The sequence below is a fragment of the Vicugna pacos genome, chromosome 22 (assembly GCF_048564905.1).
Source record: "Vicugna pacos chromosome 22, VicPac4, whole genome shotgun sequence".
Lineage (NCBI taxonomy): Eukaryota > Metazoa > Chordata > Mammalia > Artiodactyla > Camelidae > Vicugna > Vicugna pacos.
In genome coordinates this window covers 4311648-4324579 of record NC_133008.1, presented here as the reverse complement: position 1 = coordinate 4324579, position 12932 = coordinate 4311648, and the positions used below count along the sequence as shown (strand labels likewise).

The 12932-nt window shown below is 47.1% G+C and overlaps 1 long non-coding RNA gene across 1 annotated transcript in view; it reads left to right on the top strand.

Moving 5' to 3' along the window:
* The first annotated feature begins 1122 nt into the window (after positions 1-1122).
* The window catches only part of LOC140688386 (uncharacterized), a 139099-nt gene continuing 127289 nt past the window's right edge, over positions 1123-12932 (top strand). The window contains exons 1-5 of the long non-coding RNA XR_012063030.1: positions 1123-1217; positions 1578-1704; positions 2083-2136; positions 4382-4491; positions 5879-6435. This is a non-coding gene — a long non-coding RNA (uncharacterized lncRNA). The remainder of the gene's footprint in view (positions 1218-1577; positions 1705-2082; positions 2137-4381; positions 4492-5878; positions 6436-12932) is intronic.

Sequence of the window (12932 nt, the reverse complement as noted above, 5' to 3'; positions counted from 1 at the left end):
ACCACAGAGCAAGTCGTGCAGTCAGGCCTCTGTGGTCCCGAAACCCGTGTCCCCATCGGCTCCATAGTTACCAGTGGAAACTGGGGGGATTTGTGGGACTGTGTGCTCCTGTAGGGGCTGGGATGTGTGTGTTTAAATCCACATCTTCAGAAACTCGGCTAGAACCACAGCCACAGATTGCACGGAGGCAGAGGAAGGGAGGATTCCAGCCTCTGGTCCAGATTGTGAGGAGCTCAGAAGTTCTTCCTCCTGTCCTGAAAACAACAGCAGAGCTGAGGGAGCTGAAAACCCACTGCTCTTCTTAGATCCCAGAAAACTGAGGGGAAAAGCTGCTCCCAACCCAGAGAGGCAGCCGGAAAGGCTTGGAGAGTCACAGCTCCCAAGGCAGAACCCGCTTTTGTAAGAACCCCGGGGTCAGGCAGATTTAACAGGTCCCTGAAGCCAGCGGGAGGCTCAGCTTGGGGAAATCACAGTGTGACAACTCCAGGGGGCCAGTCAGAGGGGCCCCATGCTCTTTTTCATGCATTTTACATCCAGAACCGTGTCCTGTTCTCAGAATGAAGGCCAGAGGATAACTCCTCATGCTTCCTGCCTGGAAAGGAGAAAATAACTCTATTGAAATACACCCAGAACATTCTGTTTCATTGGGGGAAGTTGTTTTTTGTCTGTTTGTTTTTTTAATGAGAAATTATTTTACCAGAGCCTAACCAGCCTGGGAGAAGGGAAATCCCTTCTGTCTCACCCAAATTTGGGTGGGAGGAAAGAGACACACTTGTGGAGGTCACAGCTCAGGGCACAGGCTCAATGAGAACTAATCACAGGACTACAGATGCCCTGATCTGTCCCGCTCCCCCAACACCTTACCTCCATGACATTAGGGCTTCTGTGTAATAAGAGGAACAAAACTAAAGAAGTAAATGTCTCAGGAGTGTCTAGGGAAAATCCAAAGACAGAAGACAGCGGGGAGATGAAAACAAGGACACACAGACTGTTTTAGCCTCTCACACCAATAGCTGTAGCAAACTACACACAGCCCAGCCCCAGTAGATAAACAGACAACCTCACAGAAGAAACTATTTATTTTGGTTCTCTTACCCAGTGCATTCTATGGTGCATCCTCGCCTAGAATTGAGTGGCAGCAAGTCCATCTCAGAAGGGACATAACTGAAGAGGGATGGCTTCCCAGACTCTGACAGGCAGAGACAGCACCAGACTGGGTGAGAGCATGATGAGGGGTGGGGTAGGGGGTGGGCTGCCTTCTTCCCCAAATAAGGAACCTTCCTGAGGCCAGCACAGTAGGAGGGAGGGCCATGGGGTGGAAGCAGCCAGACTTCTTCCTGAGAACTGCTGGGATGCCTCCAAAGGAACATTCAGGTGCCCAAATTGGGCCCTCAGGGTGGGAGTCAGTCGGTTTGCCTCAGAGCCCAGGACTGAGGTGGGTGCACAAAAGGCCGGTCTTACTTGGAAGGGTCCATTTCACTTCCTCAAGCCCTGTGTAATACATGAAGTGTGGACGGCCTGGTGAGCACAGCTCTGCCATCAGGACGGGTTTCAACTCTTCTCTTCCTGGAAAACAGCATCTCTGAGCCCATCCTGGATGACCTCACAGAGATCACTCTAGTGGCCCAGGCTAGTGACCGGGAACATGTACCTTCCTGCAGCCAACCCCAGACGTCCACTGATGCATCATATACTGGCAAAGATGTGAGTCCCTTTACATTGGTCTAACAGCAGAGACTCTGCCAAAGGCCCAAGAGGTGGTGTGTGGGACATGCAGGGGTGCAGGAGAGTAGGCAGTGCAAAACTGTAAGTGGTGACAGGGGTTCAGGGGCTGTGGAGGGCGCAGGCAGTTCAGGGGATGCGGGGATTCAGGGGTGCAGAAGTGCCGTGAGTGCAGAATTGCAGGAAGTGTAGGGATGCAGGGAGGTGCTCAGGCACTTGGGTAGGATCAGAAGGCAAGTGCACATCCTGGCAGTCAGCCTGACCCTGGGAGGCTGGTGGAATGGTTTGGGGCGGCGGCGGCGGAGGCGGCGGGTGGGAGGCTGCCCGGGGAAGCCGGTCGATTTCTTCTCTTCCCTGCAGCCTGGCCTGGGGTGTGGCTTGGCCGCTGGAGATTCGCCAGATGTTGGACTCCAGGTAAGCTTGCTCCTGGGAGGTGGGGCGGTTAGGTCAGGGGGCGGCGGCAGCGGCAGGGGAGCGGAGCGGGGCTGCCCCTGGATAACTGGTGGAATAGCTGCCTTGTCCCGGCTGCCGGGCCTGGGAGAGGCCTGTGCTGCCCCAGGTCGCCGGACACGCCTGTCCCACTTAGCTTGCTGAGTGGGGAGTGGGGGCGGTGCCATTAAGGTGAGGGTCCCACGGGGGGAGGGGGGCTGCCGCGCGGAAGCCGCTCAATTCGCTCCGCTCTCTCCCGCGGCGGAGCCTGGGAGCGGCCTCCGCTGCCCTAGAGGCGGGACGCCGGTCTCCAGGTGAGCTTGCTCCTGGGAGGCGGGGCAGCGGCGGCAGGGGTAGGGGATCCGTTCCAGGGAGCTGCTCCATTTCTTCTCTCTCTCTCGCGGCCTGGCCTGGGGGCGACCTCTGCCGCCGGAGATTTGCCTGAGGTCCGACTCCAGGTGAGCTTGCTCCTGGGAGATGGGTGCGGTGCGGTCAGGGGGCTGGTAAGTTGGTGGCTGCGGGGATAGGGAGGCTGCCCCGGGGGAGCTTGTGGATTAGCTCCCATGTCTTTGTAGCGTGGCCTGCAGGAGGCCTCTGCTGCGCCAGGTACCGGGACACCCCTGTCCCACTTTGCCTGCTGGGGGAGGGAGGCAGGGAAGTCAGGGTGCAGGGGTGGCAGGAGTCGGGGGCCTGCAGCGGGGGAGCGGGCCCATTTGCTCCCATCTTCCCCGCGGCTTGTCCTGGGGGCGGTCGCTGTTGCCCTGGGTTACGGGACACGTGTATCCAAGTCAGCCTGACCCCGTGAGGCGGGCGTGGTACGTTGGGTGTGGTGGCAGCAGCGGCAGGTTTTCCCATGGAGCTGGTCCATTTGCTCCCATTTCCCCCCATGGTTTGCCCTGGGGGCGGTCCCTGTTGTCCCAAGTTCGCCGGACGTCCATCTCCAGGTCAGCCTGCTCCTTAGAGGAGGCCACCGTGAGGTCAGGGGGCAAAAGTGGTGGCTGCTGCGGGGGGATGGGGATGCCTTGCGGAGTGGGTGGATTGGCTCCCATCTCCCCTATGGCCTGGTGTGGGAGTGGCCTCTCCTGCCCCAGATCACCAGACACACCTGTCTCATTCAGCCTGCTGGGGGAGGGGCGCCCTGGGCGGTGCCTTTAAGGTGCGGGGTTGCATAGGCAGGGGTAGAGGACCTGCAGCGCGGAGCCTGTCAATTTGCTCTCCTCTTCCCCGCGGCCAATCCTGGGGGCGTCCTCTGCTGCCCAAGAAGCCGGATGCCCGTCTCCATGTCAGCTTGCTCCTGGGAGGCGGGCGCGATGCGGTCGAGGGGCAGAGGCAGCTGCGACGGCTGGCTGCCCCGCCTAATGGGGCCACTTCTTCTCCTCTCCCCTGACCTGGCCTGGGGACGGCCTCTCCCGCGCAAGATTCACCTGACACCCTACACCCGTTCTGGTTGCTCCTGGGAGGTGGGCGCGGTGAGATCAGGGGTTGGAGAGGAGGGGGGCTGCCCCTGGCGAGCTGGAGGATAAGCTTCCATCTCTCTGGAGGCCTGACCTGGGGGCGGCATCTTCTGCCCCTCGTTCCCAGGTCACCCTTCTCCGGGTCATATTGCCCCGGGGGTGTGGTAGGGTGCGGGGGCGGCGGGGTGTTGGCGGGGGTATGGAGCCTGCCGCTTGGGAGCTAGTGGTATAGCTCCCATCTCCCCCGCAGCTTGGCTGGGTGGCAGCCTCTTTTGCCCCTGGTCACAAAGCACAGTTTCCCTGACAGCTTAGCCACCGGAGGTGGGCAAGATGTGCTGAGGGGGCGGAGGCAGCTGCCAAGACAGCGACGGAGGGGGTTGTCCCTGGCCAGCTGGTCAATTTGTTCCAATCTCAAACTTTGCTGCCCAGTTTCGCAGGACGCCCTTCTCCAGTTTATCCTTCTCCTGGGAGGTGGGCACAGTACATGCAGCCCAAGGTCTGGGCTCTCCCCTGGTGAGGGGCAGAACTCTCTTCTCCTTTGTCTTTACTCTTCAGCGAAGTGGTTACTGGACCCAATTCTTAATCCTGAGAAAGTGTAGCCTGTGTTACGGAAGAGCTGCTGGACAGTGAGGTTTCTGGGTGGGTTTTAATATCAGCTGATGCCCCAGGCAGGCACGAAAGCTATTACCCAGAGCTTCTTAGCCTGGAGTTGGGGGATGGCCCCCGCCATCCTCACCATGCTTTTTAAAAATGTGTTACTCCCCTCTTTTTCCTAGGTGACATTTTAGGTTATTGGGTCACAGATTGCTGGCACACTCATCCCTGTTCTCAAACATCTTTTAAACTTGGGTGAAGTGATAAGTAGGGGAAGATGATTTACTGAAAGGTAAGAAAACTGAAATTTGCATTAAAGCTGCATTCTGTCAATCTTCCTCAAATGATTTTTCTCTGATTCTAAATCCACGACCTAGTGAATGTTGTACTTTTGTGTAAATCATTAATCCTCACATCACATTTGTTGAGTGGTCAACGAGAATTTTTAAGTAGATTATTCCTGAAAGGAAAAGATCAGGCTTTTCAGAATTCCTTGTCTGATGTCACCCAGGCAGTCACAGTAGAAGACAGAGCTGATATAAGAATCCCTCGGCTGCCTGAACTGCAAAGCTTCTGGGATTACTGATCCCTGAAATGCATGTGACTCTTGATGATATTCTGGGGGATGGTTTACATGATCAGATTCTTCCAGTCCTGTAAAAGTGTTCCGTGGCCCCAGCCCCGGGAGAACTGGTCATAAGGGCCATATCTTGAGGGGTGGGATGGGAAGGCAAGGTGTAAGAGCTGGAATCACTGAGATTCAACACTCGCTAAACACAGACTCCAGAGCCTAATTGTTGTCAGGTTCTGTTCTGGATTTGAGAGTGTGTTCAGACATGATTCTTGCCCTTCAGGAGTCACTGCCTGGGTGGAAGTAACCTTTACATAAATCTGAGGAGGATGGCAATTAAGTAGATGGGCTGTTTCGGTCCTCAGTGTGCCCAGGCTCGCTCTTCCAGGCACTCGTGGGACTAACGAGAGTCATGTTATTCACTCACTCACTGATTTATTATCCTTGAATTGTTCATTTTTCCCACAGTAAGTGAAACAAGGGATCAGGAATCTGAGCTTTGTCCCCTGTCCTATCACTGATTGTATCTGTCAGTCGGGCGCCCTGCGTATGCATTGTGAAATGGTGGTATTTCTTGCCCAATGGGGCTGCACTGTCAGTTCTGAGAATCAGGGGAGACACGTGGGTAGGACAGCACCCTGACACACATGGCACCCCCCACCCCGTGAGACAGCATTGTCGATGCTCAGGTGACCCGATGTCGATGGCGGTGCATGTTTAGTGATCTTGGTGGCTATGAAAATACAGACTACCGGTCCCTAACTCTGGAGACTCTGAGGGTGTGCACCCCAGAATTCTGCATTTTAAGAAACACTTTAAGTAATTCTGGTGAAGATGATCTGAGTGTCCCTCTGAGAAACACTGGTGTGCGAGGCACCAATATTTAGGATTCTCAGGGAGCGATGTCTTTTCAGGGTAGTCCAAGGGCCCTCACTTGTGACTTTTGCCTTGGGTTTATTTGTATGTGTTCAGAAGTGATGTCTTTCACTTCCAGTGCTTATCAGCATGCTCTGTGTAGGGATTTGCTCTCAGTAGATGGCAAAAACTATGATTCTTCAGGTCACCGAGCTGGAGTGTGAGCGACCTTTTATTTTGGTTTTCTTTATAGCAATGCAGATTCTCCCGAGAAGAGGTTCAGACTGAACAGCTTTGTGTCAGACTTTGGAAGACCGCTGCTGCCCAAGGTGTTCTCTGGCAGGGCAATGACGAATCTCGGTCCCTCTTTCACTGCTACGTCAGTGAAGTGGACCACTTGGACAAGGCCAAAGCTGGTATCTCAACCATTGCCCTTGACAATGATATTCGGCTCCAGGAAGCCATCAGATGCAGCAAGTGGCCAGAGGAGGAGCCGAACAGCCTCACAAAATGTGACATCCCCAACTTCATCAACACGGACCAGAACTCTTCCTCTGGGGAAGATGATCTCCTGATTTTGGAACCACCAATTTTTCTAGAAAATAAGGAAGTTGCCCAGACCTCACACAAAGACTTGAATTGAGAAACTGCTTTGTCAAGTGTCTTTCTGAAGATGTGAAGTCTGTCTTTGTATGGCAGGAAGTCCCCTTTCACAAAATTGTACGTGTTTCTGTATGAGAGAGAGAAATGGAGGCAGACAGAAAGACGAAGAGACAGAAGAGAGCCCCCCTCAGAAGAGAGCTTGTTAAGGTGAGTTTTTGTGCCTTTAAAAATCATTTGGGGTTTTGGGGGGAACAAAGTATTTACACTGTCTCATTCTCCTCTTTGGAAACCTTGGCCCCGTCCTCAGTGTCAGCGTCCTTGAACGGGGGTTGGCACGGTGCGTTTAATTTGGCGCTGCCACTTCTACGCTCTGCCTTTAGCACGTTGCTCTGCCTGTCAGGGATGCCACCCTTTTAACTGTAAGGTGAGGAGTCAGGAGTAGGTGATCCATCCCAGCTCTGCTGTTTTGCAAATTTCTGATTTTGTATTCGGATGAGGCTGGGAGACACCCAGAGCAGTATAAACCAGGCCCTACCTCCTGCCTATTGCTGGGGCATCCCTCAGGTCTGTGCCTTTTACTTAACTCTTTACTGAGCCCAGCTTTTGTCAGGAGCCCAATTGCCTACCAGGATGGCAGGAGACTTGTCTCTCGTGGTCACGGTGGCCGACATTTCTATTGGTTGTGTTGAAACAACTCTTCTGAAATCCTCCGGCCACCTTTGCTCAAACCTGAGGGCAGCCCTACGGTTCCTTTCCTAGGAGGAGGATCAATCCATGGTGCATTTTATAACAATCCTGTACCCAGGAATGCACGGACGGTTATCAGCTGAGTGAGGGGAGGTACCTCTGTGTCCCTGTGTCCCTGTATCTCTGTCTGCTCACAGTGCCCTGCCACAGGCTACTGAACAAGAAAGGTGCTATTCACCATGCTGTGTGTTTTGCAGATGTGTAGGTGATAGTGGTGTGGCTCGTGTGTGGGCTTTGAGCTGGGATGTTGGAGGGCTTATAAATACCTCATCAACATGTATTCGAGGTGTTCTGGTGCCACACAGACTTGATTCATGAAGGCATCAAGCCTGCACACTGGTTTGGAAGCTACTTGATTTTGATCAGTCACACTGCATGCGTGACTCGCTGCTAATCTCTGGGTGTTTTTTTCATTTTAGATTTATTCACCCCGTGTCTTGCTTAAGCTAAAAAATACACTTATTTCAACAGAATATTCTCTGATTCTTTGTTTTCACACATCCAGTTTTTTAATTCCTTTAAAAATGATACTGTGTTTATAATGCCTCCTAATTTCTATCATCTCTAGGTTCCCAGTGGCCTGAGCCATGCACCAGATTTGATGTAGAAACTGTTCCACCAAAAGAAATCCCTTCGCCATAATATCTCTTGAGGAAAATATTATTCTTTAAGACTCTAACAGTAAATCATAGAACAAAGCATGGAACATTTCTTGTAGTTAATACATGTTCATGCAAAAAGAAATGATATTTTCATTAAACAATGTTGATTTTAATAACTTTTAAAAATGTGAATATTATTATTCATAATTTTAGTAACCAGATAAAACCATAGTTATTTATTATGAACATTGAAGACTATTTATACTGTCTCTTAATTAGAAGTAGCTTTATTAGAAGACTGAAGGGTATTTAAAAGATGGAAAAATACTAATGATGACACCATCATTTTTATTAACTAAATACCAAGAACTGTGCAGGGTTAAGATTTAACCCTCTGCAAGCTGCCAAGTTAGCATGAGGTAGTTTGTGGATGCTGCCAGAAGACAGGACACTCCCCCAGGATCAGAGACAAAGGACTTCCTGCCAGCAAAGCAGGCAGCCTGTGGTTCATGTTCATGTTGGTTTCTGAGTTCCTTTCCGATTGCTGTTGTAACAAAGGACCACAGACTCAGTGGCTTAAAGCAATACACATTCATAGTCTCACTGTTCTAGTGTGGAGAAGTGCAAAGTCAATGTCAGTGGGCTAAAACCAACGTGTGGCCAAGGCTACGTTCCACACCGAGGCTCTAGGGAGAGATTCATCTTCCTACATTTCCCCTCTTGCAGAGGTGCTCACACTCCTTGGCACAGGGCCCTGTGGCACTGTGACCGCTGCTGCAATTTATATCTGTGTCTCTGACTATATAGATATAAAGAAAGAGTCTTCTACATCTGGTATGGACCCGTTTTCCTAAATGGACATTGTATCCCTATTTATGTGCAGATTAAAACCCCTTCCCTCCAAGTTGCGGTGGCATCAGCTCACAAGATGACCACTCTGGGCTTTAAGTGTCCTCTTTGTATTGTCACCTGGGATATTCTCTCTCCATATTTAGCTCTGTGTTACTTTTGTTGTTGTATTTTACCCGGCATTACTGAAAATTTTACTTAAAAGAGATCCTAATTAACTCTGTTTACCTGTTTCCAGAGCTGAAAGTTTCAGTTCTAGAGTATCTGTTTGATTTTTCTTAAAAATACATTCCAGTATATTTCTCTGGTGAAAGTCTTTACCCTGTTATCTATTCTCCCATCATTTCCTTATTTTCTTGAATATATTAAAAGTATTTTATAGCCTTTAGGGGTAACTCTGATGCCTACTTCACCTGGGGGTTTACATTCTTTGTCTAATGCTTCTTATTCTCATATTATCCGTCATATAGTCTTGACATGTTGCATGTCTAGAAATTCTTTATTACATGGCAGACTCTGTAGATCAAAAATCCATACATTATCATCCGTGAAAGGTTTTCTACCTTCCCATTAGGCAGACAGGGTGAGGGACTTATCATGTCACTCCAATCAGGCGCTGAGTTGGATCAGGCCTGAAGTGCCTTTTTTCTTAAAACAGCTTTGAGGTATACTTGGCAAAACAATTTTCACACGTTTAAAGTGTACAGCTTAATACGTTTTGACGTAGGTATATCCCCAAGAAACCATGACCACACTCAAGACAGTGAACATACCCATCACCCACAAAGCTTCTCTCCTGCCTTTTGTTGTCCCTCCCTCCCTCCCCATCTCTTCCCCTGGAAACCATTGATCTGCTTTCTTTCACAACATATTGGTTTGCATTTTCAAGATCCTTGTATGAATGGATACATGCAGTATCTACTCTATGTTGTCTGACTTCTTTCATTCAGTGTAATTATTTTGAGAGTCATCTGTGTTGCTGTATTAATAGCTTATTTGTCTTATAGCAGAGTATTGTTCAGTGCTGAGTTTTTACTGAATAGTTTATTGTGGCCAGTGTTTGAATAGACCATCAATTCTTTCTGCATTTACTTCTTGATGGATGCATGGGTTATTTACAACTTGAGCTATTATAAATAAAATTGCAGTGAATATTTGTTTACAAGTCTTTGTATGGACATATGCTTTTCTTTTCTAAAGCACCAGATGAGGAATATCTGGGTTATATGGTACAAAGGTGTTTACCTTTTTTAAAGAAACTGTTAAAGACTTTTCCAAAATGGTTGTACTATTGTAAATTCCTCGTGGTGTGTATCAGTTCTGGTTGCTCTACTTCCTTGCCAGCACTTTGTAAGGTCTGTCTTTCTAATCCTATTCATTCTAGTATGTATGTGAACTAGTATCTCACTGTGGTTTTTAAAAGCATTTCTCTAATGACTAATGGCATCTTTAATCAGAATCATTTCATATGCTTATTATCCATCTGGATATCTTTACTGAAGTGTGTTTCCTGGCCTCATTCATTCATTCAGGTGTTTGAATTATTATTGAATTTTGAGACCTTTTTATTCTGGATCAGATACAAAGAGAGATCTTTATCAGATATATGATCTGCAAATAACTTCTGTCTATGGCTTGTCTTTTCATTTGCTTAGCAGTGTTTAGAAGAGCTTTGAAGAGTCTTCATGTTGATAAAGTTCACTCTATCAGTTTCTTTTTAAAATAGATGATACTTCTGGTGTCATAGCAAAGAAATATTTGCCAAACCCAAGAACATAAAGCTTAAGCCTATGCTTTTTCTCCTAGCTGTTTTATAGTTTTAGATTTCCTATTAAGATCGATGATCCATTTTGAGTTAAATTTTGTATATTTTGTGAGGTGTGGATGAAAATTCATGTTTTTTTTTTTTGCGTATCACTATCTAATTTTTCCAGCACTGCATGTTGAAAAGATCCTTTCTCCACTGCATCCTTTTTGAGAATCAATTGTCTATATAAGTGTTGGTTTAGTTCTGAACATTCTATTGTGTTCCATTATTCTATTTTCCTGTTTTACACCAACACCATACTTTCTGATTACTGTAGCTTTATAAAAAAAATTCTGAAAACCAGATTGTGCAAGTCTTCCAACTTTGTTTTCTTGTTCAAAATTGTTTTGAATATTTGGGATTCTTTGAATTTTTATATGAATTTTAGAATCAGTTTTTAAATTCCTTACATCCTGTTCTGCCAAAATTCCACCCATGTCTTTGGACATCTCCAAAGCCACATTTTCTGAAGAAGTCTCTCTAGATCCTAGGTGAAAGGAATTTCTCTTTCATCTGTGCTCCAATCACCTTTGATAGTATTTGATTACATTTATTCATATTTGGCTGTATGTACTTGTCTGATCTTTCCAGCCATATAGTAAATCTCAAAAGATTAGGAATCTTGACTTGGTTCCCTCTGTCTGCTGAGAAACTAGTTCTATGCTTTGCAGGAGGGAGCCCTGCAGTAAGAGATATCTGCAGCACACATCTAGCTCATTGCTTGCATATTGTCAAGGAATTCTGCAGATTTAGAATTGTTTATTGATTGTTGCCTCCAAGAAGGCTCAGTCTTTTTTATTTCTATTGCTACTGCTGCAGTTTCAAAGAACAATGGGCTAATTATTTTCCAAATATCAAATCATACTCTCATTGTGTTGTCATGCAAATTATGTGCTGCTTTGTCTCAACAACCTGCTTAGTGTTCACAGGCTCCTTCACTCATGGAACTTTTGGGAGAATGTCATATCCTTAGAGATAGCAATGCTGTCTTTGGCGACCTGAGCAGCAGTATCTGAACTCACTCCTGCTGTTTTTCCAGTGTCCCCTCTAGCCCTCCTCCAGCCCTCCATGGGGGGCCCTGCAGTTCTGCCCTAGAAAAGCCTGTTGCTTCTCAGGGAGTCTTCCCTATGAAACATAATCATGTCCTTCTTGTGGGAACATTCAGCCCAGAGACCTGACAGCAGGGGAAAATGTTTAGCCTGCTTTTGGTAGAACCTAAATTCTTCCATACTTGTTAGAAGCAAATCCATTGAGGAGACTGTTTTTGCATCTAACAAGTCAGCATAAATATCTGATGAGGAAGATCAGCTTCCCCATCCCACTCAGTCATCATGTTGATGTGACACTCACCTTGGCTAACATTTTCTCCTGTGAGCAACGTAAAGTTCAAGACGTTATGAATGGCTTTTTGTTTCTCTTCCTTAGTCTTTCCACATTCACTGTGTCTTGTGAGATTATATGAATCCTGCTGATTTTCAGCCCAGCACTAAACTTTTTAAAAGGATCACGTGTTTAAAAGGCTAGTGGACAATTTTTTAGAAGACAGAAATCCTAAGATTTTGGTCCTAGAGTTGAATCTTGGTTAGTGGTGAATGAAAATTCCCTTTAAAATTTTAAATTCAGTGATATCAAGTTTTAAAAATAGTTAAATATTAGTCAATTTCATTAAACACTATAGCATATATTTAGCTTTAAGCCTGTTTCTGGGGAAATTTTGCAATGATTCCCTCCCTTTATTGATTCCCTCTTTAACAGAATCCTTGAGAGGCCCCTGTCATCATTGTCAGTATCATCATCATCATCATCATGGAACTGATTCCTCTGGAAGATTCTAGGAAAATAAAGAGATGGACGGGGTTATGTGTAGGTCAGTGTGTGTATATAAAATAAGAACAGCTGTCAGACATTAGATGCAAGATACCTATTTCATTTAGAGAAGAATGTGGTCATGAAATCCTGATGTGGTGAATGAAGGAAGCAGTGGGAACAGGATAGTCAAAGGAAAGGAGGAGGAAGTGAGCGCAGCGGGGAGCATAGATCCTTGGTTAGGTGATCAGCACATTGTTGAGAATGAGGGGAGTGTGATAGCAGAATCACGTCCCTCCCCGGCCACAGGGTAGCCAACTGTGACATGTTACTCTACATGGCAAAAGGGATAACAGATATTTTAGGACAAAAATCTTAGAGGATTTCTGTCTCCTAAATTGTCTATTAGTTAGCCTTTTAAATCCATAATACATTATTAAATATTAGTGCATGGGCACAAATAAAAAGGATTCATATAATCTCACCAGACATACTGAATGTAGAAAGGATAAGGAAGAAAAACAAAAAGTCACTTATAAGTGCCTTGAACCATAAATTGCTCATGAGAGGAAATGTTACACAAGGTGAATGTCACAGCCACATTCATAATGCCTGAGTGGGATGGGGCAAGGGGATCCTGAGATGAGACATAGGGTTAGTAGCCTGGATTGTCCAGGTGGGCCGAATGTAATCACAGGGGTCCTTAAACCGGAGGATATTTCCCAGCTGAGTTTAAAATTAGAGGGAGGTGTAGCCATGGAGCAAAGTTCAGAAAGGCTGCTGACCATGAAAATGGAGGAAGTTGTGGGGCACAAGCTAAGGAAGGTGGGTGACCTCTGTAAACTGGAAAAAAAATAAAACAAGGAAAAAATCTCTTCTAGACCCTCTAGAAG